The 27,716-nt window shown below is 41.7% G+C and overlaps 1 protein-coding gene across 1 annotated transcript in view; it reads left to right on the top strand.

The window, feature by feature from the left end:
* The window catches only part of LOC121276736 (A disintegrin and metalloproteinase with thrombospondin motifs 19-like), a 548,651-nt gene that overhangs the window by 148,109 nt on the left and 372,826 nt on the right, over positions 1-27,716 (top strand). The gene's annotated exons all lie outside the window — the stretch shown is intronic.

The raw sequence follows: 27,716 nt of genomic DNA, 5'->3' as shown, positions 1-27,716 counted from the left end.
AGATTTCCAAAGTGGGCTATGAATTTTTCTCATCTGTGTCAGCCTTGGTTTAGATGGTAGCACTCGCCTCTGAGTGGAATGGATTCAGGTTTAAGTCCCACTCAGAACAATGAGCCGATGCTCCAGTGAAATAGGGAGAATGCTGCAGTGTCGGGGATACCATCTTTCTGATGATTTGTTAAACTGAGGCTTTTCTGCTAGACATAAAGGATCACATGGCATTATTTTGAAGTGTCCTTATCGATACATGTCCCTCAGTCAACATCATGAAAACAGATTATCTGGTTGTTATCACACTGATGTTTGTGGGAGTTTGTTTACATGTTGGCTGCCATGTTTCATACATTGCAACAGTGAGGACATTTCATCGGCTGCAAAGCACTTTGAGGCATCCAGTGGTCGTGAAAGGCATGATATAAATGCATCTCTTTATAAAAAATATATTGGCCCCTAAATTCCACAGTTTCTATCCTGCCAGTGACCCCTGACACTGACACCTGCTGGCAACACGGTGACCTGAAATTGAAATTCTCTTTGGTAAGCTGCCTAGTGACACTCAGCAGGTGCCTGTGCCTTGTTTCATGTAACTGAGGCCAGATGCCCAATATCGGAGTAGTCCCAAGTCCCGTTCTCGCCTTAATCATAGAATGATACAGCTCAGAAGGAGACCATTCGGCAGCGGCGGCTGTCCCTTGATTTGAGGATGACATCTGCTCAGGGTTGTGAGTTTCTACCATTGGTCTTCATGTGACTGAATACCCGACCCACATACTTTTGAGCACATGGCATAGGATGTTCCATGAGGTAGTAGGATCTGGAGTGGGGGATTTGCTTCCTCTTCCTTCCTTCTCTGCCTCATTATCAAGACATTGTGACTTATAGCATGAGAACCTGCCCATTATGGAAGAGCTTAACAACCAGTCTCCCTCCCCCACTCTTCCTGAATAACCATACAAATTTTCCCCCTTCAAGTATTTAACCAATTCCCTTTTGAAAGTTAATATTTCCACCACACTTTCAGGTAATGCATTCCATATCACAACAGTTCACTGTGTTAAAATGAAAGTTTCCTTTTGTGCCCCTGGGTTATGACTTTGAACACCCCATCACCTCTTAACTTGCTCTGCTCTAGGGAGAACAATTTCAATTTCTCAAGTCTCTCCATATAACTGAATCCCTTATCCCTGTGATAAAAACAAAAAAACTGCGGATGCTGGAAATCCAAAACAAAAACAAAAACAGAATTACCTGGAAAAACTCAGCAGGTCTGGCAGCAGCAGTTCTGTCGAAGGGTCATGAGGACTCGAAACGTCAACTCTTTTCTTCTCCGCCGATGCTGCCAGACCTGCTGAGTTTTTCCAGGTAATTCTGTTTTTGTTTTTGTGTCCCTTATCCCCGTTAATGTTTTAGTAAATCTCATTTGCATCTTATCCAAAGCTGTGACAGCTTTCCTAAAATGTTTCTTTTTAATTTATTCTTTCATGGGATGTTGCTGCAGTACACATTGTAGATAGTACACACTACTGCCGCTGTGCATTGGTGGTGGAAGGAATGAATGTTGAAGCTGGTGGATAGAATGATAATCAGGCAGGTTGCTTTGTCCTGGATGGTATCGAGCTTCTTGAATGCTGTTGGAACTGCACTCATCCAGGCAATTGGAGAGTATTCCACCACACTCCGGACCTGTATCTTGTAGATGGTGGACAGGCTTTGGGAGGTCAGGAGGTGAATTACTTGCCACAGAATTCCCAGTCTCTGACCTGCTTTTGGACTCTCAATATTTATATGGCTGGTCCAGTTAAATTTCCAGTCAATGGTAACCACCAGGATGTTGATAGTGGGAAATTCAAAAATGGTAATGCCATTGAATGTCAAGGGGAGATGGTTAGATTCTCTCTTGTTGGAGGTGGTCATTGCCTGGCACTTGTGTGGCGCAAATGTTACATACCACTTATCAGCCTAAGCCTGAATGTTGCTGCATTTTGACACAGACTGCTTAAGTATCTGAGGAGTCGTGAATGGTGCTGAACATTGTGCAATCATCAGCGAACATCTCCAATTTTGATCTTATGATGGAAGGAAGGTCATTGATGAGCAGCTGAAGATGGCTGCGCCTAGGACACTACCTTGAGGACTCCTGCAGCAATGTCCTGGGACTGACTGACCCAAAACAACCATCTTTCTTTATGCTTGGTATGACTCCAACCAGTGGAGGGTTTCCCCCCCTGATTCGCATTGACTCCAATTTTGCTAGGGCTCCTTGATGCCATACTTGGTCAAATGCTGCCTTGATGTCAAGGGCAGTCACTCTCACCTCACCTTTGGAGTTCAGCTCTTTCATCCATGTTTGGACCAAGGCTGCAATGAGGTCAGGAGCTGAGTTGCCCTGGCGGAACTCAAACTGGGCATCAGTGAGCAGGTTATTGTTGCGTAAGTGCTGCTTGATAGCACTGTCAATGACACATTTCATCACTTTACTGATGATCGAGACTAAACTGATGGAAGAGTAATTAGCCAGGATGGATTTGTCCTGCTTGTTGTGAACAGAAACACCTGGGCAAATTTCCACATTTCCTAATAGATGCCAGTGTCATAGCTAGACTAGAACAGCTTGGCTAAGTGGGCAGCTAATTCTGGAGCACAAGCCTTCAGTACTTCTGCTGGAATGTTGTCAAGGCCAATAGCCTTTGTAACATCCAGTGCCTTCAGCCTCTTATTTCTGTGGCTGAAGACTGGCATCTGTGATTCTGGGGACCTAGGGAGGAGGCCAAGATGCATCACCCACTGGGCACTTCTGGCTGAAGGTGATTGCAGATGCATCAGCATTCTCTTTTGTGCTGATGTGCTGGCCTCCCCCATCATTTGATGATGGGAATATTTGTGGAGCCTTTCCCTCTCCCCCTCTAGTTGGTTGTTTAATTGTCCATCTCCATTCATGACAGGAGAGGACTGCAGAATTTTTTTCTGATCCGTTGGTTGTGGGATTGCTTAGCTCTGCCTATAGCATGTGCTTTCGGTGCACAGAATTGAGCATAATACTCCAAATGGGACCTAACCAGTATTTTATAAAGGCTTAGAATAACTTCCTTGCATTTATACTATGTCTTGACTAAGAAAGCCAATATGTATTTTTTTAATGGCTTTCTGAGCTTGTCAATTTTGCTAATGTCTCCTTTTGATCAGACAGCAACAGGCATACTGCATAAATGTTTATGTGTTGCCTAAATAATAGAGGTCAATAAATTCAAATGATGGTCAAATTTAAGACTTGAGGCAACTTGGCTGTTTATGCTACTGGGTCACCATGTTCTCAAGCTGCTGTTTGTGTCCACTGTCTGGTTTGTATTAGACCCTTAGATATGACCGATGTTTTGAGATCAGTAGCTGATACATTAAGTCCTCATTTTAAGTTGCCCCACATTAAGGTGTTTCACTTTAACATCAGTCAGTTAACCAGGGCATTCTCCTTTAGTATTGTGAATTTCATTTTGAAGTTGTTTCATGTAGGGTCTGATGTAGGGATGAGAGTCCCAATTGGTGCCATTTTGAAGCAGCCTCTGCTGCTCCCTGGTCTTTCCTCTCATTGCTGACCCTGCGGCCCGTGACCTCAGCTGCTCACTACTCACCCTCCAGCTTGCAGCTTACCTCCTGCAAGTTGAAGCTACTCTTCTAATCCCTTGCTATTCATCTCCAGAGCCATCACTTACAGCCAGTGACCTAGCATCAACTGCCATTTGCAGAAGAGATTTCTGAACCTCTACCACCTTTTATGTGTAGAAGTTTTTTGCTAACTTCATGCCATATGGCCTGGCACTAATTTTTAGACAAGACTAAATTTCTTTACACAGGGAAAAAAGACAAAAGTGCAATAAAATATTAAATACTTTTCTTAAAAGAGAAAAGACTAAGGGCCTGGATCTTCCGAGCAGTGGCAGTGATGCTTGATTTACTGCTGTGCTCGTAAATTCCCCCGACTCAATACTGGTGCACATTTCTTCCTCAACCTTCCAATCTTGACTTTCATAGAAAAACACAAGGCAACACCCTCTAGGAACTCTGTCGGAGCAGAGTAGAGTTGTGGGGAGACAGGACATACCCTCTTTTTATGGCACCATGAAAACACTCCAGTCAGTGAATGGATGAGTGAGTGAATTGATGAGTGGATAAGGTGTGTTGGTGGGTGAGGTGTGTTGGTGGGTAGAGTGGATGAGGTGTGTTGGTGGGTGAGGTGTGTTGGTGGGTGAGGTGTGTTGGTGTGTGAGGTGGGTGGAGTGTGTAGAGTGGGTGGAGTGTGTAGAGTGGGTGGAGTGTGTAGAGTGGGTGGAGTGTGTAGAGTGGGTGGAGTGTGTAGAGTGGGTGGAGTGTGTAGAGTGGGTGGAGTGTGTAGAGTGGGTGGAGTGTGTAGAGTGGGTGGAGTGTGTAGAGTGGGTGGAGTGTGTAGAGTGGGTGGAGTGTGTAGAGTGGGTGGAGTGTGTGAGGTGGGTAGCGTGGGTGAAGTGGGTAGAGCGGATGAGGTGTGTGAGTGGGTAGAGCGGGCGAGGTGTGTGAGTGGGTAGAGCGGGTGAGGTGTGTGAGTGGGTAGTCAGGTCTAGTCGGGGTGGTCGGGGGTGTATGTGGGTCGGGTTGGGAGGGTAGTTAAGTGGTTGGGGGGGCAGTCAGGTCTGCTTGGGGAGGAATCAGGTCAGGGATTGTTCAGGTAGATGGGTGGGTGTGGTTCGGTTGGGGGGATTAATCAAGTCAGGGAAGTAGCCGTGTCTGGGGTGAGGGGGGTAGTTGGGTGATCGGGGGTCGTAGTTGTCGGTCGGGGGTGTTGGACGGTCAGTTGTGTAGCTACCTATGTGCTAGACTAGGTTTTAATCTGTCTAACATTTCCTGAATAACTATTCAGCTAAGCCGCACGGAACTGTCTGAAGCTTCCTACTCTCACTTAGTTGGAAACATTCGCGGAGAGTCTCGGCAGCAGGGCAATTACTCATCAGAAGTTTAAACTTCCTGGACGATTCCCATGTAGGTACACCGTCAGGACTTCCACAGTGTTCCGATGTGCATCTTCAGTCATTTGTCTGTTTTCTGATGATCCAGAAACTGGAGGGTTTGGGCCATGATTTTCACACATTGGGCATGATGTAAAGTATCAAATGCAATGGATATGAAGAACTTAATTGGGTAAAGTAGACTGACATAGTAGTTATGGGACCAAAGTGGTGTTAATATACAGTAAAGGAGAGCGAGATATAATGGAGGTGAAATTGGTATTCAGTAGTACTGAAGTGTACTTATAGTGAGTCAGCTACCCATTTTACAACATCTCAATTTTCTCTTCCACTGAAGTAAATGGAAAGAAGTTTGATGTAAAACAGGTTAAAACAAGACTGGCTGTGAGCGCATTTTACACTATTGTCCCAAACGAATTTTGCCCCCAATGTTCGCAGCGAGAGAAGCATTATAGGGAAGGCAGAATGAAGAGAACAAAATAAATTAGAGGTGCAGAGAGAGTGGTATGGTGACAGTGGAATCAGTAAATGCTAACGTAATGTAAATACTGTGAGGCCGAGGGTGAGATTTTACCTCCTGCCCTTCCACTCAGGTGACAGACTAGGAGGTGGTTGGTTTCAGTAAAATGCCGGGCAGTCCCATTGGGATGGACAGAATTTTTCCAATAGTTGGAACAGTAGTGTCAGTGGCTTAGCCAACTAAAGGCTCAATTAAGGGCTATTTTTCCAGGCTAGCACCTTGCCAGCCAGCAGCAGGACACACTACCCACACCCATCAAACCGCAGCCCCCACCTTCGGCCATATGGGCAGGCTGCTAGCTTCAAGGAGGTGTCTGGAGGGATGGGGGAGCTATTGGAGCTGCAGATGCCACAGTCTGAGGAACTTGCCCTTGGCAGCAAAGGCTGCCCTTCTGGCACCAACACTTTGCTAGAGGGGTTACCACTCAGTCGCCAATGCCTGTTTGCCGGGTCTCAGCAAAGACAAAAAGGATCCTGACTCACCTGTGTGTGTACCTCAAAAAGGAAGCGCCCTCTCGTTCTCCTTGCAGCCACAGTAGCAGTTACCTCTCTTGGTGGCGCAGTCAAGGCTGCAGATCTGCTAACCCACCGATTGGGCTGGCTGCCCTAATTGGATGGCAGGTTCACCAGCAGCCAATTATGCAGCCACCTCTGGGAATATTGCCGCTGCAGCCCCACTGCCTGCTCCTGTGGGCTCAGGACATGCATATGGCCCTGACGTCTGGATTTGACCCTTCCAAGGAAAACCTGGCCATGGTCTCTACTGTTGTTTGCTGATCAGCACCAAAAACACTGTTAAACAACAAAATTTGCCAAATTAATGCTACGTAAAATAGAATACATTTAATTTAAAAGATTGTTAGTCATCAGAGCTGGGATGAATCCACTTTGTTTAACAGTTTCTTTAGTTTTGCCAATAAAGATCATGCTAGAAATACAACAAAGTGTGTGATATCAAGGGAGCACAGGGGTCTTTAAGTGATGAGGTTGCACTTTAAGGAGAAGAGTTGTACTGCATAAAACAATAATTGGATGTTAGAAAGGTTGGCAGGTATACTGTAAGTAGGCTGCTCATTAGAGTTAACAAGTTGAATGCCTGAGAATAAGAGAATTTAAATGATTCTGTAAATAAAACCTATAGGAATGAGTAATTGAAGATAAAATATGACACTAGATAAAAAAGTTATTTCAAAGGCAGGTAACAGTTAGTCATCAATGAAAACTTTTCAGGCTGGAAAAAGTTATAATCACTTGGCATCAGATATGACCCAATGTGGGTAAATATAAAATAATTAATCTGGGATGAATGGAATGAGAGGGACAATGATAAATGGACGGCAGTATAAGATGCTGCTCAGAAAACATAACCTAATGATCAAATGGATAATGTTTTGAATCTATCAGTCTTGTTCGTTTCATTATTAGACAGCGGTAAATTTCAGCAGATCTGTGCTTTTGTCTACCTTTCTATTTTTTTGGGCTAGGGCTCATTAAAGGTGGATGGTGGGCTCCACTCTAAAGGGAGTCTGCCAACAGAGACAGCTTGACCCAGTAGCAAATAAGTCATTATCAACTGAACATCTACCAAAGTAAGATCTGTACCTTTTCTCTATTGCTATTGGAATGCAAGTGCAGAATACAGATCACCTCACAGGCTGCTCAATGCAACTGCTTTTTCTCTGGCTACATCAGTTTGGAAGCTCCATATTGGCAAAACCTCTGCTGAGGATAGAGGGAGCAGTGACCAAAATTAAATTAATAGGAATGGCATAAAGAGTCACAAGAGCCAATGGATCAGCAGTAAGAAAAAAATCAGTGGAAAGGCCTTAAATCAAAAATCATGAAAGATTTGCCTGGAGAATCTGCAGGTCTTCTTGATGACTTACTTGCCTGCAATTCCCTCCAAGATGTCTTGGCTGTCACGTTTCCATTGGCATGTTGGAGACTAAGGCATAGGCTATAAAATGGCACAGTATCTTCTCCAGCTCCTTATGCATCTGTAAAGGAAGCTCCAAGTAACTCTGGAAGGGAGCTCTTTGTGTCAAACAAAAACCTATCCCACACAAAGTTGAATGGTCTCCCAAACTAGCAAAACTGATTGTACAATCCTGTTTTTGATTTGGGAAGAATTTTAAAATCATAGTACATATTTTTTCTTTTTTTAACTGGTTTCAGCAAAAATAATAATGATGACCATTGTGTTAGTTCCACTTGTAGGGAATTCAGCACTAAGCTTTATTAATACAAGATAGACACTACTAGTAAATCCAATAAAGTATTCAGAAGAAACATCTTTACTGATAGGGTGATTAGAATGTGGAATTTGCTACCACATAGAGTAGTTGAGGCAAAAAGCATAGATGCATTTAAGAGGAAGCCAAATAAGTATAAAAGAGAGAAAGAAATAGGAAGACAATCTGGCAGGGTTAGATCAAATAGGGTGGGAAGAAACAAATAGTCTCCTGCCTAAACATGGAGCAACATTGAGCCGCTGTAGGAGAATTTTGTTCTTCTAGTTGAAGGATACTGAATTATATGAAACCATGACAAATACATTTGTGTTTGTGTGTGTGTGGAAGATAGGGAAGGGAGATGATTAGTATAACTATCTGTTATAAAATGATTGTAGTGTGGAAAACATCTACATAGGATCCACACCCAAGTCTATCTTTGTGGTTTCCCAATATTATGGCTTCATATAGCCAAATCAATTAGCACGTTTAGGCTGTCCATTCTGCTTATTATTTCAATATGGCCTGAACTTTGTTAGCATAATTGCATGTTATGGCACAGCTGATGGTAAATGCTGCGTTGTTCAAATCCCAAAGGGAAACTTGAAACAACTGCCATAACTTGTTTTGCAATTTGTTTCAATTTCGAGATGTGTGCCCTGAAATCAGTCGTAATAAGACCAACAAGTCTTATAGGTTTTCACAAAACTAGATTAAACATTTATTCATAGAAGAAATTACTTTAAATATATACGTAGATCTACAAATTACTACTATGATAACTTGTAAATGCCCTACTTGATCTGACTCCCAGTTACACTTTTGTTAAGGCAACAGTAAGACACATATTTTTAAAAGACCCAGGCAAAGTAAATGATACCCTGAACAATCAAATTCAAAGTGAGTTCTTAACCACAGTCCCTGAAAGCAGCATAGGTTGAGCCATAGATGCTGAAGGCTTTTCATGCTTGTTGAATCTTGGACTGCCTTCCCTTACACACAACCTTAGCTCCTTTATACATATTTTCCCATTTGAATGCACATTCCCATTGTTTCACTATGTCTTTGGACTTTTAGCTTTCTGATAATAAAAATCTCTCGTAGCACTAAGTTTTACCATAAATCTTTGGGGAAAATAAACACACACTTTCTAAAATTCACCTGACTAGGTGACACATTTCATTCCCTCTTTTGAAAACAATCTAGTCTGGTTTATTTAAAAATGCAAATATTCCCTTGACACCTATGATTCTAAACTTTCCCCATGTGTACCTAATTAACATCTCAAATCTAACTTCTGTTCTTACATCAAGGCACCCAGACAAGCTACCTCTAATTCAATTAAGTCTCACACATAGACATAGACACATATAGACACAGGCTCTATTTTACAATAAATTCCAATAACATTATGGACAATATTATATCTTCCTAACATTGCATCAGACAGATTTATACATTTTGTAAAGATGTTGATGCAAAACATTGAAGAATTCCATGCTCATGAAAATTCTGGACAGAATGTTGAGTTTCTTAGGCTAATTGCTTTTAATGTGAAACAAATTTGTCTTTGTTATAATGTATGAATTGTGTCATCCAGTTGCAGTGTATAATTATTAGTCATAAGCCCAAAAACAACTTAGCTATTTAGTTAAATCTGCTTGGATGACATAATGAACAGGCAGGCAGCTTGGATGGCTTCTCGTCTATTTGTTAACTTGCCAAAGAAACTAGAAAGGGATTTGTCATGTCTTGGCAATCTTTGTGTACAGAACAGCAATATTCAGCTGTGACAAAATTTCTGGATCTTATGCTGCAGGTTATTATTAAGGTCAGCTAATCCTCAGGAGAAAAAAAAACTATCATGGAAAAGTTATGTCACTGTAGCTAGTGAATCGAGAATAGCTTAATATAATTGGATTGAGTATCTAATTTTCATTCTAAACAAAATTAAGTGAGATAATATAAATCCACAATATTGTTTGCTTAAAAAGTAAAGGACGCTGCATTCTCTGGAGCTGACCCCACGATCATTGGCGAGATAAAATACCATGTGAAATCAGCCAACTTAGAATTTTAAAGCAGTGCGTAATTTAAGATGAAAAGATTTCTGTTTTTGGAACCAAAGCAAGAGTTAAAAGATAAATTGCAGGCATTAAAACTTAAATCCATTTTCTACATCATTTTAAATTGTGCTGCATAATTAATATTGCTTGAATCTTGAAGCAAAGACAAGTTGAAGCAATTATCTATTCTAATTTTAAAATTGAACCTCCAGCTCCTTAATGGTGTGTGTCAGGAAATTACTGAGATAAATTGGGGAATAGATATGAGAAAGACAGAGTTGAACAGAAGTCCAGCAAGTTTCCAGAGTTAAATAGAATTGGTACTGTAAATCCTAGGATCCTTTCAAGGTACTTATTTTATGACCTGCAGAGCTGAGGAAGCATCAGTGAGTATTTTTTGCTGTTCAGCATGCAACATTTGCATCAGGGAAACAAATAGAGAAAATTTTAGGTTGATTTGGCCCAAAGATACTGGGCATATTACTTAGTTGTGCGTACAACCTTAATAGAAATAAATGTGCAAAGAACAGGTAAAAAAATTCATCCTATTCCACCTGAGTGTATATACAAAAGCAAACTGCAAAATATTTCCACCAGTTCATTCATTCTAGGTGTGAAAGGAGGAGATTGTTCTTTGTATATGTTCCTTGTCCCTACTTGGACATCAGAATAATCAGATCTGTACAACAGCAGACAATGATATTCCATTCTTATTTAGTGAAGTACAAATCAAGTGGGGTGAGATGGACTCATAGATTCATAAATATTTATAACACAGAAGGAGGCCATTCGGCCCATTGTGCCCATGCCAGTCAACAAAGATCTGACTGCACTAATCCCATTTTCCAGCACTTGACCCATAGCCCTGGAGGCTATGGCAACACAAGGGACTATCCAAATATTTCCTAAATGTTACGAGAGTTTCTGACTCAACCACCCTTTCAGCCAGTGAGTTTGAGACTCCCACCACCCTCTGGGTGAAAACATTTCCCCTCAACTTCGCTCTTAGCCTTCTATCACTTACCGTAAATCTATGCCCCCTGGTTATTGATCCCTCCACAAATGGAAAAAGTGCCTTCCTATCCACTCTTATCTATGTCCCTCATAATCTTATACACCTCTATTAGGTTGCCTCTCAAACTTCGCTGCTCCAAGGAAAACAACCCCAGCCTATCCAATCTTTCCTCATAGCTCAGACCCTCCAGCCCAGGCAGCATCCCTGGTAAATCTTCTCTGCACCGTCTCCAGTGCAATCACATCCTTCCTATAATGTGGTGACCATACCTGCACGCAGTACTCCAGTTGTGGCCTAGCCAGCTTTTTATACAGTCCTAGCATCACCTCCTTGCTCTTGTGTTCTATGCCCTGGCTAATAAAGGCAAGTATCCCATATGCCTCCTTAACCACTTTATCTACCTGCCCTGCTACCTTCAGGGATCTGTGGATATGCACACCATGGTCCCCCTGATCTTCAGTACTTTCCAGGGTTCTACCATTCATTGTGTAATCCCTTGCCTTGTTAGCTCTTCCCAAGTGCATTACCTCACACTTTTCTGGGTTGAATTCGCTGCCCACCTGACCAGTTCATTGATAACCTCCTGCAGTTTACAGCTATCCTCCACACTATTTACCACTCTACCAGTTTTCGTGTCATCTGCCAAATTCTTGATCATACTCCCTACGTTTAAGTCTAAATCATTTATGTATACCGCAAACAGCAAGGGCCCCAGCACCAAACCCTGCGGAACCCCACTGGAAACAAGATTTTCAGTCACAGAAACATCCCTCTACCATCATCCTCTGCTTCCTGCCTCTCAGTCAATTTTGGATCCAATGTGCCACTTTGCCTTGGATCCCATGGGCTCTTACTTTCTTGACCAGTTGGATGGTTCCTTTCTTTATTGAGGGAGAAATTCCTTTCACCTGGCACTCCATTCAGTCGTCAGGCTTACAATGGGTCAAAATCAAAACAGCTGAGTGGGTTTGAGTGACAAGCAACCCAGAAAATGAAGTGTATGATCTTTTGGTTGAGATTATTATTCATCTACAGAGCTGCTGGGTCACCTCTCTATGTTATGATCAACAAATCATCAAGATGAATGGCTTTGTTTGAAGCTGGTGCATTGGGTTAGAGATTTAATTCAAGTACTTCCTTCAAATTACAGAAACATTAGATGCGTTGCAATTGAATTGTTCACAATGGTGTTTGATCTCAATGCCTTATCTTCCAATTTTATCTGATTTCTCCAGAGATCTGGAGAAGAGAGATTGTGAGTGTAGAGCATTCAACTCTTTCAATTCTGCTCTGTTCCAAGATTATCCTAGATTGGCTGGACATTTGAGTGGAAAGGAGATTTTTTTTTAAGATATAATTATGTAGCCATTTTTGACAACTTCTGCATTGAAATTAAGTTGTAGATACTTTGAAGACTTTTAAAATGTACCATGTAATAGTTAATTATTTTAATGAGCCAAAAATAAGACTCGTCCTTATACAGCAGCCTGTTTTCTTTAGATATATTAATTTTTGGAGGCTGTATGTTGCTGTAAAGTAGAATACCCTATCCAGTATTTTCAGTGCAAAAACACTTGTGCATACTTTTAGGTGTAGAGATAAATTTTCATTTTCACAGTAATCTGGCAAAGTGGATCACCCCATCAATATACAATCTGCCCATAGTTGGGTACTCTGGCAGATAGGCAGTCAGCACTGCCAGACTGCTGGCCATATTAAGATGATAATTTACCATGTTTTAATGAAACACTTTTCCACTTTTTCTCCCTTTTTAAAATCATTTATGTTACAGTTCCCAACATTAAGGAACACAAAATCATAGATGCTGAATTGGGGCTGATGATTGATTATAACATGAACAATACAAATGTATAAATGAGCTGGTTAGTGAAAAAGTTTCTGTTCGATAGAATGACTTGTTCTTTAGATCCCACTTTACTTGTGTATTTGCAAATCATCTTCTCAATAGACCATGACATTTTGTTCCACAGCTTCATCTTACAAGCTCATCTTGTCCAATGCTTGCATTAAACCAAGGCTGGACATTTCCCTACATTGCACTAAGTACGGTGGTGGGCGTGAGAAAGGATGTTTTTCCTGCCGGCTGCAGTGGCGGGTTTTTGCGTCATCTCATCTGCTCCCCACCTTGTTAACTATGCAGCCACAGGAAACATGCTGTCTCGCTGGCGGCCATGCCTTTACCTCACTGTTTCGTCACTCTGGGTACGATATCTAAACTGCAGCCACACATACAGTTCTCAACGTTTGAAGCCCAGAACTGCTCCAGTAATGACATGGTCCAGAAAGCCAAGAAGAGTTCATCACTGGAATGCCTTTTGGAGACATTCGTGTGTCCCCCCAACCCCGCTCTGGCCACAGCAGGTCCAACAATCTCAGCACTCTGGTTTGGGAGGTGGTGGTCAGTGCCAATGCTGCACAGAAGATGTTCACCACCAAGTGCAGAAAGAGGATGAACGATCTCATCTGTGCCACCAGGGTAAGACAACCATCTCATCACTCTAAACTCACACAGTCACAAACTCAAGACACATTCGCTGGCAGCTCACTCACTGTCAGCTCAAAGGACATCACCACTCATTCTCTCACAAACACCTTCACATCTCCACCTGGCCTCATCTCCTCTGAAGACTGCCTTCTCAGCCCTCACCCTCTTGAGGCCACTTGGAAATATCACCATGTGCCCCCATGTACCCTCCTTCTCAGCACAGCTCTCATTCTGCAGCCTCTCCCCTTGCCTGAGGCCACTTCTTCCCCCTTTCCCAAGCAAGCCCTAGCCCTGCAACCATTGAAAAGCCACTCCCACCTTGCCACTGGTCTACTAGTTAAAGACTTGCCCATGAGCCCCTAAAAGTGATGTGGTGCTGCCTGTGAAGCCTGGCGCTGATGATCGTGGGTGCTGCCTGAAGCAAGGTAGGCAAAGAAACCTTAAGTCCGGAGCAAAGTGCAGGTTGCTAGGTGCACGTCATTTATGTACCGTTGTGAAACACATTGGCGTGCAATCATGCAACGTGGGAGCTCATGATGCAGCGTGGGGGGATGATTCCAGCAAGCAGGTCTTACAATAAGATTCTAATGTATTGAAATTAGTTTCCCGATGTGTAGCGGCAGGAAACGCAGCCCTCCATTGACGGGTGGAGCGGACAATCGCAAACTGCTTTTACAATGAAGTGAAACCGATTTTTGCGATCTCCTGATATTTTCTGTGGCTGCCCACTAAAACGCCCGTCATAAACAGGAGAAGAAAATCCCAGCTCAAGACTTAATAGATCTGATTTAATTATAGGTCTATTTTTTGGGCTGAAAATAGTTTTAAAGCCTTATCATGTTTATAGTTGCATGATATTTGAGCAAAAATACAGATGCAGAGTGATTTTTTTTTAATGAAGCCTTCAAACTTGTTTTCTTCATTTGCTTTATGAATGTTTCTTTGTGTACCAAAGCACTGGCAAATTGCAATTGGTTACCTAAAGCTTCATCAGTGTACACATTCCTCTTAATCTCTTGTTTCTTATTTTTAGCTCAATATCAACTCTTGTAAGAAGCATTCAACAACATACTCAATTATATAATTTTCTAATGTGACTCGAGCTGAGATTTTTACTGAAAAATCAGGATAGTGACATTATTGTGCAGTTTCGCTGTTCACCCTTAACTAGAATTTCTGCGCAAGATTAGCCTAACTCCAGCAAAGTCTCATGCATAGTTATTTCTGCCATTTCTCAGGGAATGCCAAAGTTATAGCACATGAATGAGCAACACCCTTGGATCAGTGTGCACATCGCCCAAAGGATAAGAATCAAAGGAAGTAAAAAAATAACATTCAGAACAGCACTGTGGGTGTACCTACACCACAGGGACTGCATCAGTTCAAGAAGGCAGCTCACTACCATCTTCTCAAAAGCAATTAGGGACGTCAATAAATGTTGGATTAGCCAGCATGTCCACATCCTGTGACTGAATAAAAAACTCTTTCATTTATATAGCACGTTTCATGACCTTATTTATTTAGATTTGATGGGTGTAAGTTTGCCAGCAATCCAAGAGATTACCCCTGCTCTTTGAGAAGTTTTTTTTAATAGATGGGATTCTGATTTAGTGTCTCATCCAAAAGATTGATTAAAAACTCAGTTTAGACCTCATCTTCCCCAGTTGTACCATATGATTCAATATAGCTTCATTTCTAATTATTGAGAAATGTGCCTTTATTTGGCCTGACCTGAAGTGTGAGCTAAGTTTCAAATGGTTTTACCTTGCTTCTGGTTAGATATATGTCAATAATGATGACCAGCCAAAAGAGCATGGATTTCCCTTGTGCTATTAGCACCGCACCAGGGAAAAGAAAGCCATTAAGACCTAACTGGAACAGACAGGTTTTGAGAGACTGTGGTACAGACAACCAAATTATCAGGGCATGAAGAATGAAGGCTGTGTTGGAATGTGAAATGGAAAAAATATGCAAGCAGTTCAAGGGGAACAGGATTCATTAACAGTGTAAGAAGTCAAGGGAGTACACCAACAACTAAAGCAAGAAATCAGGCAGTCTAAAGAAACAGAATAAACCCGACTAAATGGAATGGCAGGGATGTTTTGGGTTGTTCAAACCTAGAAATCAATGTGGAGTTCAGGATAAAATCCACAAAATAGTAATATAAACCATCATCACCTTCATTGCAATGTGTTTCTTCATTGCGTTGCTTGGTGGATTATTTATCACCACCTCTCATAGTCCCTGGCTCTCTTTGTGACAAAAAAAATCCCTGCACTCTTGGGATCAGAGGGCATCTGCAAAGGTTGAGAGCTCAGTGTTTTCAGTTTTTTGGGGAGTTGGAGGGTGATAAGCAATCAAACATATGATAAACAACAAAGCCTGCAGCCCCTGTGCTATTCCAGCTGAGGCCTTCAAAGCTTTGTTCACATCAAGTCTCCATGTACTCATCCTACAGGTCTGGAAGGAAAAGGAATGCCCCCCTATTTCAGGACTACGATAGTTGTAACTATCTTCATGCAGTATAAACTATCAAGGTTTTTCCTCTTGTCTCTTATCCACAGCAGGAAATATCCTGACACTCATTCTGTGGAATTGCCTACTTCCTGTGCCTGAGGAAATCCTCCCAGAGATGTAGTATGGCTTTAGACCCTTCAGAGGAATCTCTGACATGGCCTTTGTTGCTATAAAAATCCAAGAAAATTGTCAAGAACAACACCAGGAACACTTCATTGCATTCATCGACTTGACCAAAGCATTTGACCAGTAAATCATGAGGCTGTATGGCTTGTTGTCCAAAGATTTGGATGTCCATGAAATTTTATCACAGTCCTTCAGTTGCATCATGATGATGTGACTGCAACTATCGTGAATGGGAGATCGGATTAGGAAGCCTTCAAAATCTGATCCTGGTCAAGCAATGCTGTGTGATAGCCCCCATACTATTTGCAAACTATCTGTCAGTTGCCATTCACCTCATTGAAGATTAAATGCCCTTTGGTATGAATATTAAATGACATCTGGATGGAAAACTCTTTAACCTCAGTCGTCTCCATGCCAAAAATAAATAGGTGCTCATTGATATGCATTATCTAGTTTGTGGATGCTACAGTGACATTGCCTACTCTCCACCTGACTTGCAAGCAACTTTTGATCCCCCCAATTCTGCATACAAGAAACCCGGCTTGTCCTTGAATGTTGCCAAAACAGAACTTGTATATCAACCCACATCTGGTCAGCCAACTGTTTCATCTCCCATATATGTTGAAGGAAAGAACATATAGAGTATTTCCCATACCTTGGCAGTCACCTCTCTCAAAAGGCCACCACTGACGTAGTGATCCAACACTGGACCAGCTGCGCCAGTTCAGCCTTCCACAAACTAGTGCTTTTACAAAGCAAGTGTTTGACAACAAAGACCTCCGCAAGTCAAAAAAAGCCCTCGTGTACAGAGCAGTTGTCATCACCACACTCCTGTACTGCAGTGAGATCTAGACTGTTTGTCAATGACATACAAAAGCACAAGATAAATTCCATCAACAATGCCTCCACCACCTCTGGATTCAATGGGAAACCCGTCGAACAAATGCTAGTGTCCTTCTTGAAGTCAGCTCCATCAGCATTCGGGCAAAACTTCTGCAAAATCAACTTTGTTGGACTGGACACTGTGTCTGGATGGCTGTAAAGCGTCTCCCTGCCGTGTCCTGTTTTCCCAACTCTCAAATTCCTAGGGGTATATAAAGAAAATGCTTCAAAAACTTTCTGAAGCTCTCCTTGAAGCTCAGTGGCATGAACCTTAATGAGTGGGAGGAGCTTGTTACCAATCGCTCAGAATGGTGACAACTTGTCCATCAAGCTGCGTCACACTTTGCGTCACAACATCTTAATAGTGAGGCAGAGCGGCAGTAGAGCAGGAAAGAAGAGGAAACAAATCCTGTGCTCCAGATCCCACTACTGATGGGACATCTTGCCCCATGGACATTGGGTGAGAATTATATGGTTTAGTCACATGAAGACCCTTGGCAAAAACTTGTGACCCCGAGTAAATTTCACTCTCGAATCAAGGCCAACAACCTGTTTCTTCCAGAATAATATGTGAACGTAGCAAAGACAGTTGAAGGATTCGGCTCAGAATAGTGGACTAGATTTTCCTCCATGGTGGGTTTCCCATCAGAGGTATGCTTGGGAAATTCTGCCATGATTCCATTACATTATCCTGGATCAACTTGATCTTGTTATTGTTTACAGGCTTCCAGTGCTACTTGTGCCCTCTATTGGAAGCCTGCCTCTGGAAAGTGGAGAACATGTCATTGCACTTACACAGTAAAACTGGCTGGATTGTTATTCGTGAAGGGTAGGAAAGGAATATGTAGCTTTCTGGGGCCAGTAGAAGGAGGTCCAGGCTCCACGAAGGAAGTATCCTTCATGAAATCATCATCATGTCCAACAACCTTCATATGATTATTTGATGCTGGAAGAAGTTCAAAACCTCATCTGGGTAGCCAAGCTAAGAGGATGCAATTACAACTGTAGTATAAGGGTCTGGCACATATAGGGTTAATATGAAACTGAGCACAGTACTGCCCACACAGTGATGTAAGAGAACACATAACCTGCACCTAGAGTCGGTGTGGTGTTGGACAGAGCTGCTCCTAGCTTGCACCCTTTACTGTGTACTTGTAAATCGTTCTAAGAGTCAGTAAAGACTTACAGTTAACCTACTTCAGACTACGAAGACTTCATTAAAAGCTACCAAGTAACCAATACTCACAACATGGTAGTAGCAGAGGGATAAAAATGCAGAACCTCACTAATATGCTGAAATGCTGGAAGACTAAGAGATATTCAACAAAGCTTTTTGACCTGAGAAGAAGCTCCAGAAGCAGAGGCACTGAGGAAAAAGCACCAAAGAAAGGCTTGGAAGCTGAAAGCAGAAACTTAAAACCCCTTACTGCAGCAGAAGAGAAGACTCCATTGAATCTCCTTTGGAAGCCCAGCTTCAGAGTGCAGAGTCAGCAGAACTTGCAGAAGTCTTAAAATTCCAGGCAGTGTCAAGACCTGAGAAATCTTCAACGTAATTAAGTGTCAGAAACGCAGGTTGAAGGAAACTCGGTGCTAAAACCTGATCCCTGACTCAGAGCCTGAACATGTGGTGTCCAAGCTCATCTGGGGGTAAAAAAAAGGAAGAATTAATTAAATATTTCAGGAACATCATGACTGTTCAGCTTAGTAAAAGCAAGCAGAAGCTCGAATTCAGTGGGCTCATGAGTCAAAAAAGTAAAACGCTAAACAAGGGAAGTATGCAGGCAGCCATTGTTTTAAAAAACTTTGTCAAGCTGACGCCATTATCATTGTTGCAGAGTCCGCCAAAACTGGCAAGTATGGGAAATGCCTTTGTCTCCGACGTGATGCCATCTTGAAGTTCAGGCAGCTCTTAAAGCAGAACATACACTTTTAAAATTTTGAACATAGCTCAGAATTACACATTTCCAAGTCAGTTTGGACTAATCCAAAGCCCAGGCCAATCACAAAATTGGAGAGCTTGGAAGAAAAGATTTTTAAGATATAGCATAATTTCAGATTTAAATAAAAATTCAGAAGAAGAGCGGATGTGGACACTGCTTTACTCGGTAGGCCCAGTTATGCGCAACATTATTGCAAGACATGAATTACCCACAAAATTCAAAGAGATACAAAATCATTCAATGTTTATTTTAAACTAAGAAGCAATAAAATATTTGAAAGAGCTAAATTCAATAGGAGAGTCCAACAGTCAGCAGAACCTGTAAATTCATCCATCAATGATCTGTACAGGATAGCAGATGGTTGCAAGTATGGAGATTAAAAAAAGGAACTCATCGGAGAAAGAATAGTGGTAGTAGTAGCTGATGACGCACTCTCTGACCTCATGGAAGCAAAGGAAGATCTAACCCTGGAAAAGGCAATCCAGATAGTTAGGCAGTCAGAACCATATGAACAGCACAGAACCATTTTAAGGGGAGAGAATAAATCATGGTGCATGGGCCAACTCTCAGTTCAGCTAGTTAAGCAAAAAAGATACAGGGACACTCCAGGCCAGAGAAAGCAATACCTGAACCAACCAGGCCAATGCTGTAGAGCAAATCACCCCCACAGGTGAGATCAATGCCCTGCAAGTTCAGCCCAATGCTTCCAGTGTAACAGGATTGGACACTATGGCAAACTGCAGGGCAAAACCTCTAAAACACACAGAAGGCCCAAAGATTATCCATGAAGTCGAGACTCGTGCAAGCCCGGAAGAGAGACAGCCATGCTTCTTGGGTGAGGTCAAACATCTTGGCTTCACATTTTGAAATGCAGACATTTCAGTCAACAGCTATTGAACAAATTTTAAATTAGACACAGGAGCCAGCATAACAGTCCTGTCGGACAAAGAACTGTGGCTAAAAGACCCTTCGCTTCCAACTCCAGACACAATACCCTATGGACCCAGAGGAATCCAGCTTCCAGTCAGAGATGATTCTGAAACTGCTAAGGTATTGCAGAAAACATACCTTTGAGCTGATGTATGTCATCTGCAACCAGCCTTTCTCTCCCTTGAGCACAGATGCCGTGTAGCTGTGGACCTCCTCAAAATAGCAGATGTCAAGACAACTACTGTTATTAATTATACAGAACTGCAAGTCCCTGAGTACTCAAACGAAAAACAATATCCTGACTGGGACTTCAGCTTTGAACTGGCCTCTCCCTTTGCAGAGCAGGGTTGTCCATTCTTGTTACTGGTCAGAAAACCTTCAATGGTCAGACCAGCCAACCATCCAGGAGGTAACCATGACACCTCCAGTGGAAGATGTTAAAGAGAGTGACCAGCAGTCCGATGAGTCTTTTGATCAGGCTCCAACAATGGTACAACAGGTCAACACTGCAACCACTGAACATATGCTGCAACTCCCCGCCAGCATGCTAAAGCCACAGAAGATGTTGGAACTTGCTAGCAGCTTCCTATTGCCGACAGTTAAACGCAGAGGTGATTGTACCACTAAGCCTCATTCTAGTCTCAGGAATGCTCATTCTCTGGCATAGAGGACATCAAGATGACCCACATGATGACAGAAAAAGTGAAAGAAGTTACAAGGAGATGAACACGATGTTCGTCCACCCCGCATGAAATGAGTTAGGGTAGCAGCCACAGATCACAACAGCCAAACTGCCCAAGTGGAGTTCAACATGAAAGAATGAAAGATATGTTGAAAACATACTCAGATGCCAGAGCAGCCTCCAAACCTACAGTAAGAACTAGCAGTGACAGAGCCTACCACTCCTCCAACAGTGGCGCAAACAAGTTATGGAAGGGTTATGAGGCCTCCAGACCGCCTGAATCTTTGAATTCAGGACCTGAAGGGGGGAGATGGCACTGTGATAATGTAGTAATGACAATGTAAATGTATGCTAGTAATAACAATATAGGACATAAGGTAAATTATAATCACTTAACATACATTAGATAAAGACTTGAGGGAGGCATATTGTAAGGATCTGGCACATATAGGGTTAATGTGGGACTGAGTACAGTACTACTACACAGTGGTGTAAGAAAGCACATGACCTGCACCCAGAGTCAGTGTGGTGCTAGACAGAGCTGTGTGCAGACCCAAGCATGGAGATAGTTCCTAGCTTGCACCCTTTACTGTATATTTATAAATAGTCCTAAGAGCCAATGAATACAGTTAACCTACTTCAGACTATGAAGACTTCATCAAAACCTGCTAAGATGTAGCCAACACCCACAACAACAACTTGAATCAATGCAATGTTAAAAGCATTTTTCACATTCCCACCTATGTTGTCTTGCATACCATGTGCTAATTCTCTAAAGTATTTTATTCCCCTGCAAGTGTTCTTTCACTCATAGCCTAATAAGGCAAACCGGGGCTGTCTTATGTAGTAACCTATTCCCTATACCCTATTAAGGAACAATTACGGCTCCCAGACATAGAAGTGGAGCACAGTTTTTGGCAAGTTGGGGATTTCCTTAGAGGATGTTTCACATAATGGTTTTTATGTGGTTCACATGCTTGGTTGTAACAGAAAGGGAAATGTGTAGATTGAAATGATGTGTTGGTCTTTCTAGGTAGAATATGTCGGTTTGACTACATATGCAGTGGTCGCAGATGGAACTTAGAAAAAGGATGAGTTTCAGTCACAACTATTTTGCAGCTGGCACAGGGCTCCCATGTGCTTCACCTTCTTGCAAAAGGCTGCCCATTGCCTGCTTCTTCTGCTGGGATTAATCTCCTACATCTCCCTGCCCCCCCTAGGAAAGCATCTTGAATCCCCTTTGAAGTGACAAATTACAGTGCACACCACCATGAGACAAGACATCCTGGCAGGTTGCTTCCTTGACCTGTTGAGTTACTGGAAACATACTTCAGAGACAGAGAAACATCTGAATGGGGTTTATACTGGCAAAAAAAATGGCACCGGGCTCCTCAGCACTTTTTGTTCCACTGTGTAGTTAGTCTGGCACAAAGGATGCAAAATGGAGGAAAACCTCATGTGGAAGAGACGCAGTGTTTAGTCATGAAGAACTCTATGCATCCAAAACTTGACATAAGCTCTGTTTTTGTGAACACCAGATGTTTGTTTTAACTTTGTTAAACAGCTGTTAATACTCATAGTTTATATCCCAATGCTAGAATGTAGGACAAAATGAGATTCTCTGAACTAAACACGCAAGTAGACACAGGCGAAGTGGGCTTGTGCACTATTTTCCAAAGATACAAAACACAAAGCAATCATAGATTATGACTCAGTTATTGTTATTCATAAGTAATTGTTTGCTTTCAACACCCTTACTGGGCCTCAAGGCTGTTTGTAAAATTACTTTGTAAGACTGTGCCGTCCCTACTAAGTACAAGATGTCATTTTTCACAATCATGATTGATTGAAACAATTAGGTAGACATTCTTCATCAAGTATGATGTTCAGTTTATTTCCGGATGTTCTAATAGCAAAAATTATGTTGCCCAATGGACTGTATCAGCTGCAATATAGTCACTTAAGATTTTGAAATTGTCAAGAGCTATTGAATTAATTTTCCAATATAAATTATTCCCATGAAATTCTAATTCAGAATTGACTCGATGCTCTGCTGTCAAGAAGCTGGTCAGGCTGCTTCCAATTCATTGCCAAATCCCATTTATGTCAGCTGCTAAGAGGCTTGAGGTACTCCAAAGGAGGATATCCCCAGCTAGCTATTCCTCCTGCCATTTTCTCCCCCAGCCATATCCTGATGCTTCCTTGCTTGGAAGTCCTCAGAGCTGCCTGGAATTAGCTATCAAACATCACTCTTGGCAGTGAGTGGTCATGCTCTGTGGCTCAGTACCAGCGTACTTTACATTGAATGTTCAAAATCTACCAATCCTACTGAATAATTATGAAGTTGAGAAATGCGTTAGGTATATAATAAATCAGGATGTGTTGCAACGTGTATTCTCCATAATGGCTTAAGTTTTAAGGATTTTACAGGCCATATAAACATTAAAAATTTATTTTGCACCTTTCATATAAACATCCCAAGTGTTTCACAGAGGCATAAGGAAGTAAAAAGAATGCCAAGCTAAAGGAGGAGCAACTGAAGGGGTGGCCAAAAACCTGGTCAAATAGATTACTTTTAAGAAATGTGTTAAAGGAGAAGAAGGAAACGGGGAGGTTGAGGGGTTTAGGGAGAAAATTACAGAACTAGGCAGCTGAGGGCACAGCCAGCAATAATGGAGTTGCACAAAATTCAGGAAAACAGAGATAAAACCATTAGTACAAGGATGAGAATTTTAAATTTGAAGTGCTAATTGACTGGTAACTAATGTAAATCAGCTAGGATCGATGCAATGGGTGACAGTGATAGGTTACAGTCAGCAGAGTTTTGGAGGATGTGAGGCCAACCAGGAAAGCACTGGAATAGGCACTTGGAGGGAGCAAAAGCATGGATGAAGAGTTCACCAAGGGATAGGCTGAGGCAGGGGTGACAACAGTTAGTGTTGTGGAGGTGAAGCATATGGCCTTATGACGGATGGAATATGCAGTCTGGCACTCAGCTCAGGGTCAGATAAGATGCCATGGTCTGGTTTAGGTGTGCCATTAGGTGGGAGGGGGATGGAGCTGTATGAATTTTATGATGGAGCTTGAAGAGAATGGCTCCTGTCTTATCATTGTTCATGTAGTGGAAATTGTGGCTGCTCCATAACAGGCTGCCTGAAAAAAAGGCCATTAAAAGAAGTTATGGAAAGTTAGATCAGCGTGTCTTCACACATGTACGTGGCAACTGATATTCCTAAAGGGCAAAAGCAAAATATTGAGTATCCTGGAAATCTGAAATGAAAACAGAAAATGCAGGAAAAACTCAGCAAGTCCGACAGCATCTGTGGAGAGAGAAACAAAGTTAACATTTCGAGTCTGGAAGGGTCATACATTAACTCTGTTTCTCTTGCGACAGATGCTGTCAGACTTGCTGAGTTTTTCCAGCATTTTCTGTTTTTGTTCCTAAAGGGCAACATGTGTCTGAGGAGGAGGAGGTGGTCAGAGAGAGATTTTTGTGAACTCTTGAAGTGACATTACTGAAGTAGGAAGAGAAGTCATTGCTGGTGATACTCTAGCTATATTGGGTAAGTAAGAGTGGTACCAGGTGAAGGCAACCCCTCTGAGAGGGACAACATTCAAAAAGTATTGGATGAGAATGGTATTGTCAAGCATTGCAAAGGCTGCATGGAGGTCAAGGAGGATGCGAAAGGCTAATGCACCATGATCACAGTCACAGTAATTTATGTCTTTAGTTGGGGCTGTTTTTGGAAGGGTGAAATTCAGACTGAAGAGATTCAAGCAGGGAGCTGTGAGAAAGATAGGCACATATTTGGAAGACAGCAACATTTTCAAGAACCTAGCAGAGGAGAAGAATATTGGAGGCAGATGGTGTTTGCAGTTATCAAAGGGTCAAGATTTTTTCAACAGTGCGAGGGGTGGCAGGCAGCAGATAACCAGAGCTTTCAAAGAGGAGGAGTCAGTACCTGATGAGAGGGAACCATTTGCAATATCAGCCAACATGAGGCTTGGACGGGATCAGAATAGGATCAAGGGAGCAGGAGCTGGATGTTATGAACAACACAAGCTTGGAAAAGTCATGAAGGCAGATAGGGAAATGAGTGGGAGATAAAGAGGGGGAGAAGGGGTTGGGGTAAGGGTTAACGTGGTGGGCAAGAAGAATGGGCTCAACTATAGAAGTAGCTGAATGGATGATCCCAACTTGGTGACAGAGATACATGAGCTCTTTAAACTTGTTAGAAGTGAGGAAAGAGAGGAGGAGAGAGGGGCTTAAGAAGTTTGCTAGTAGTGGGAAAAAGAAGCCAAGATTTTCTTTGCATTCCAGAATGATCCTGGAGTAGTGGGTGATTTTGGCAGAGTAAAACACACAAATGATTGCTGTTGCATCTTGTAACATAGTTTAGTGATGATGATCAGGGTTTAAATCACATTTTTTTAAATAGCCAGGTGTAGTGACGGATAGTTATAATTGTTGGCGCTAAGGTCTGTGCCCCTGAGACTTGAGGGAATGAAATTGGGGACCTTACCAGGAGGGATGACTAGGATGGGTGAGAGTAAAGATATTGCTGGTGACAAGGGCATTAACGGTAAAAATGAGGAAGTCGTTTAGCAAATCGCCAACTACAGAAGTTTGGTGGATTAGAAGGTCAAAGTCTAGGCTGCTGGGACTTGAATGTATAGTTGTAAGTGACTTGGGTAGAGAGTGTTTTCCAGGAATGGGTGCAAAAGGAAGTGGGGTTGGTAAAGGGTGCAGTATATGGGCATGAAGTGATGCAGTGAGGTGGTTGGAAAGTTTCTTGACAATGGTCAAGGCTGTGGGAGCAAAGAGACTATGGGAGATGGTTGGATGTGAAAATGGAACAAGTTGATGGGGGAGTAGTTGCCTCTGGATTAGAGGGAGAGATGAAGCTATGACTCAATGATAAGGGTCACCCCAGCAGTGTGGAGGTTTGACCGCCAAAGGTTTTCGGAAGAATAGCCAGGTGAGGAGACTTTGGTAAGGGCAAGCTGGCATCTTTCAAGAACTGCAGGTAATGCCTAAATACCAAAATCTGATAAACCAAGATTATAGTGGGTGAACAAAATCGAAAAATATGATAAATTAAGAAATGTGGGGAATAAAATTCAATTTTAGTGGTTCTGCAAAATGAAGGTAGCAGATTGGCCATCTGTTTTATGTCCTACCAATAGAACAGGAGGTAGGGGATTGACTGCCCATTATACATCCCACCAATTTTCCTTTGTATTGGCAATGTCTCTCTGAGAGGCTGTAGAAAAGATGCTAAGTTAAATGAGAAAATGTTGCACTGGTATAGTAGAACAATCCCCCCTTAGGTCGAAGGTGCTACCCATTGTATATAATTGTACTATATGTGACCTTAAATTGCTAGATGGTGACATAGAAAGCAATGAAATCCCTCGTCTTGTGCAAAACAGGATTTGTGACTTGTATAACACCACACTTTATAAAGCTTTATACAGTTAATCGGAAAATACATACAATTAGCATACAAAAATACAATTCATTCAAAATGAATAAACTTTACATATGAACTCCATTTTTGCATGTTTATATAAAATGGTGTTTGACATAAGCCACAGCTTAATGGCCTCTTAAAGTTGAGTGGTTCAACTGATCTGTTTAATTGAAAAAATCCCGCTGGAAGATTTTGGTTGTTATTGAAAAGGTACACAATAATGGTGAAAGTGAATTAATTACCATCATTTCAGGTGTATGTCTATTGCATTTTAATCATGTTAAACATATTATCAACTTCAAGGTAGAGTGCACATAAAAGGTTTCAACTAGACTGGCCATAAGTATCAACGCTATCATTGCTTCTTTTAATAAGATTGTCATATTTTCTTTTTCCAACTTCATCATAGTAAGCCTTTTGTTTAGGTCCCTTCTCTGTTTAAAGGCTTTTTATATAAAATGAACAAGATTTTGGCACAGTTTTCAACCAGTGCAGCTGTGAGCCATCTAATGCTTAAAGAAGCTTTCAGACAGAGCTTTTTAAATCTAGCTCTCATCAGACAATGTGAAAGACTTGGCGTATAGGTTGATGTATGTAGTCCGAGGTGGTTCCACTGTGTACTAGAATACAGTGGAAACTCTTGGCGTGGGATTTTGATGTGGCTATTTGGCTTAAAGCACACTAAATACTATTGTATTTTGGCTCAGCATGCCAAATTGTAATGCACTGAATTGTTACGTGTTTGTAAAGTGATCAATAACTAATTATTATCAATAGGTCTGTAATAAATATTAAATAGGTTAAATACATTAGTATTGCTGAAAAAAGAGACTTGCTGTCGAAGCTTTTTGTCTTGCACCTATCAGGACAGTCACAAGAATACCAAATCTCCAGGGAAACAGCAATTTGTACTGCATGCGAGGAGAATGCTGATTGGCAAGTTGGGCTCTGATTGATAGAAGTGTTGCCATGGGGAATGCACCTGGGATCAGTTAGCCGCAAAGCTTTTATTTAAATTCAAACCAGGGAAGTTGACTCTGATTGGCCAAGGCATTGCCGTGGGGAATGAACCACACACAGGACCCTGTCTTTTGCAAACAAAAAGAATGTGTCCACGCATTGTGCCTTTTTCAACTAAAAAGATGTAGGACTGCCATTCATTTGTCCATTCCCCATGGGAATGCCTTGACCATTCAGAGTGAACTTGCCTGGTTTGAATTTAAACAAACACTTAGCAGTTACCTGTTCCCTGGTGTATTCTCCATGGCGATGCTTTTACCAATCAGAATCCACTCCCTTTTCATACAGTATAAATTGCAGTTCCCTTTGATATTTGGTATTCTTACATCTGTCCTGGTGTGTACAAAATGAGAAGCTTCAACAGCATGTCTCATTTTTCAGCAATAATCAAGTTCTGTACTACCAAGCAACTAAATAAATTTAGTACCTTTATGAAATTCAAGAGAAGGAATATTTGATAAGTGATTTGATATAATCTTGAGTTGGGGAGGATGGGCATTTCTTCTGTGCATTATGAGTAAACTAAATTGTAAACCTGTGTGTTAAAAATATGACGTATGTCACAAAGTGCACAGATGAAACTTCTCCTTCAATTGAAAAGTATGTTCAAGAATGTTCATATTTAAATTAAGTATAATACAGAAAGTACGCAAATCAGGCTATAATAAAAATCTGAACTTGACCTTTGCTTGCACTAACAAAAAATGCATGAAAACGCAGAGTACAAATAGTCTTTATATGATAATTGATTTAACATGAATTATGCATTTGTGAAGTGTACTGTACTATAGATAAATGATAAGCAAGTCAGTTT

This window comes from Carcharodon carcharias, chromosome 4, assembly GCF_017639515.1.
Source record: "Carcharodon carcharias isolate sCarCar2 chromosome 4, sCarCar2.pri, whole genome shotgun sequence".
Lineage (NCBI taxonomy): Eukaryota > Metazoa > Chordata > Chondrichthyes > Lamniformes > Lamnidae > Carcharodon > Carcharodon carcharias.
The sequence above is the reverse complement of the archived record's forward strand: the minus strand, read 5'-3'. Positions and strand labels throughout refer to the sequence as shown.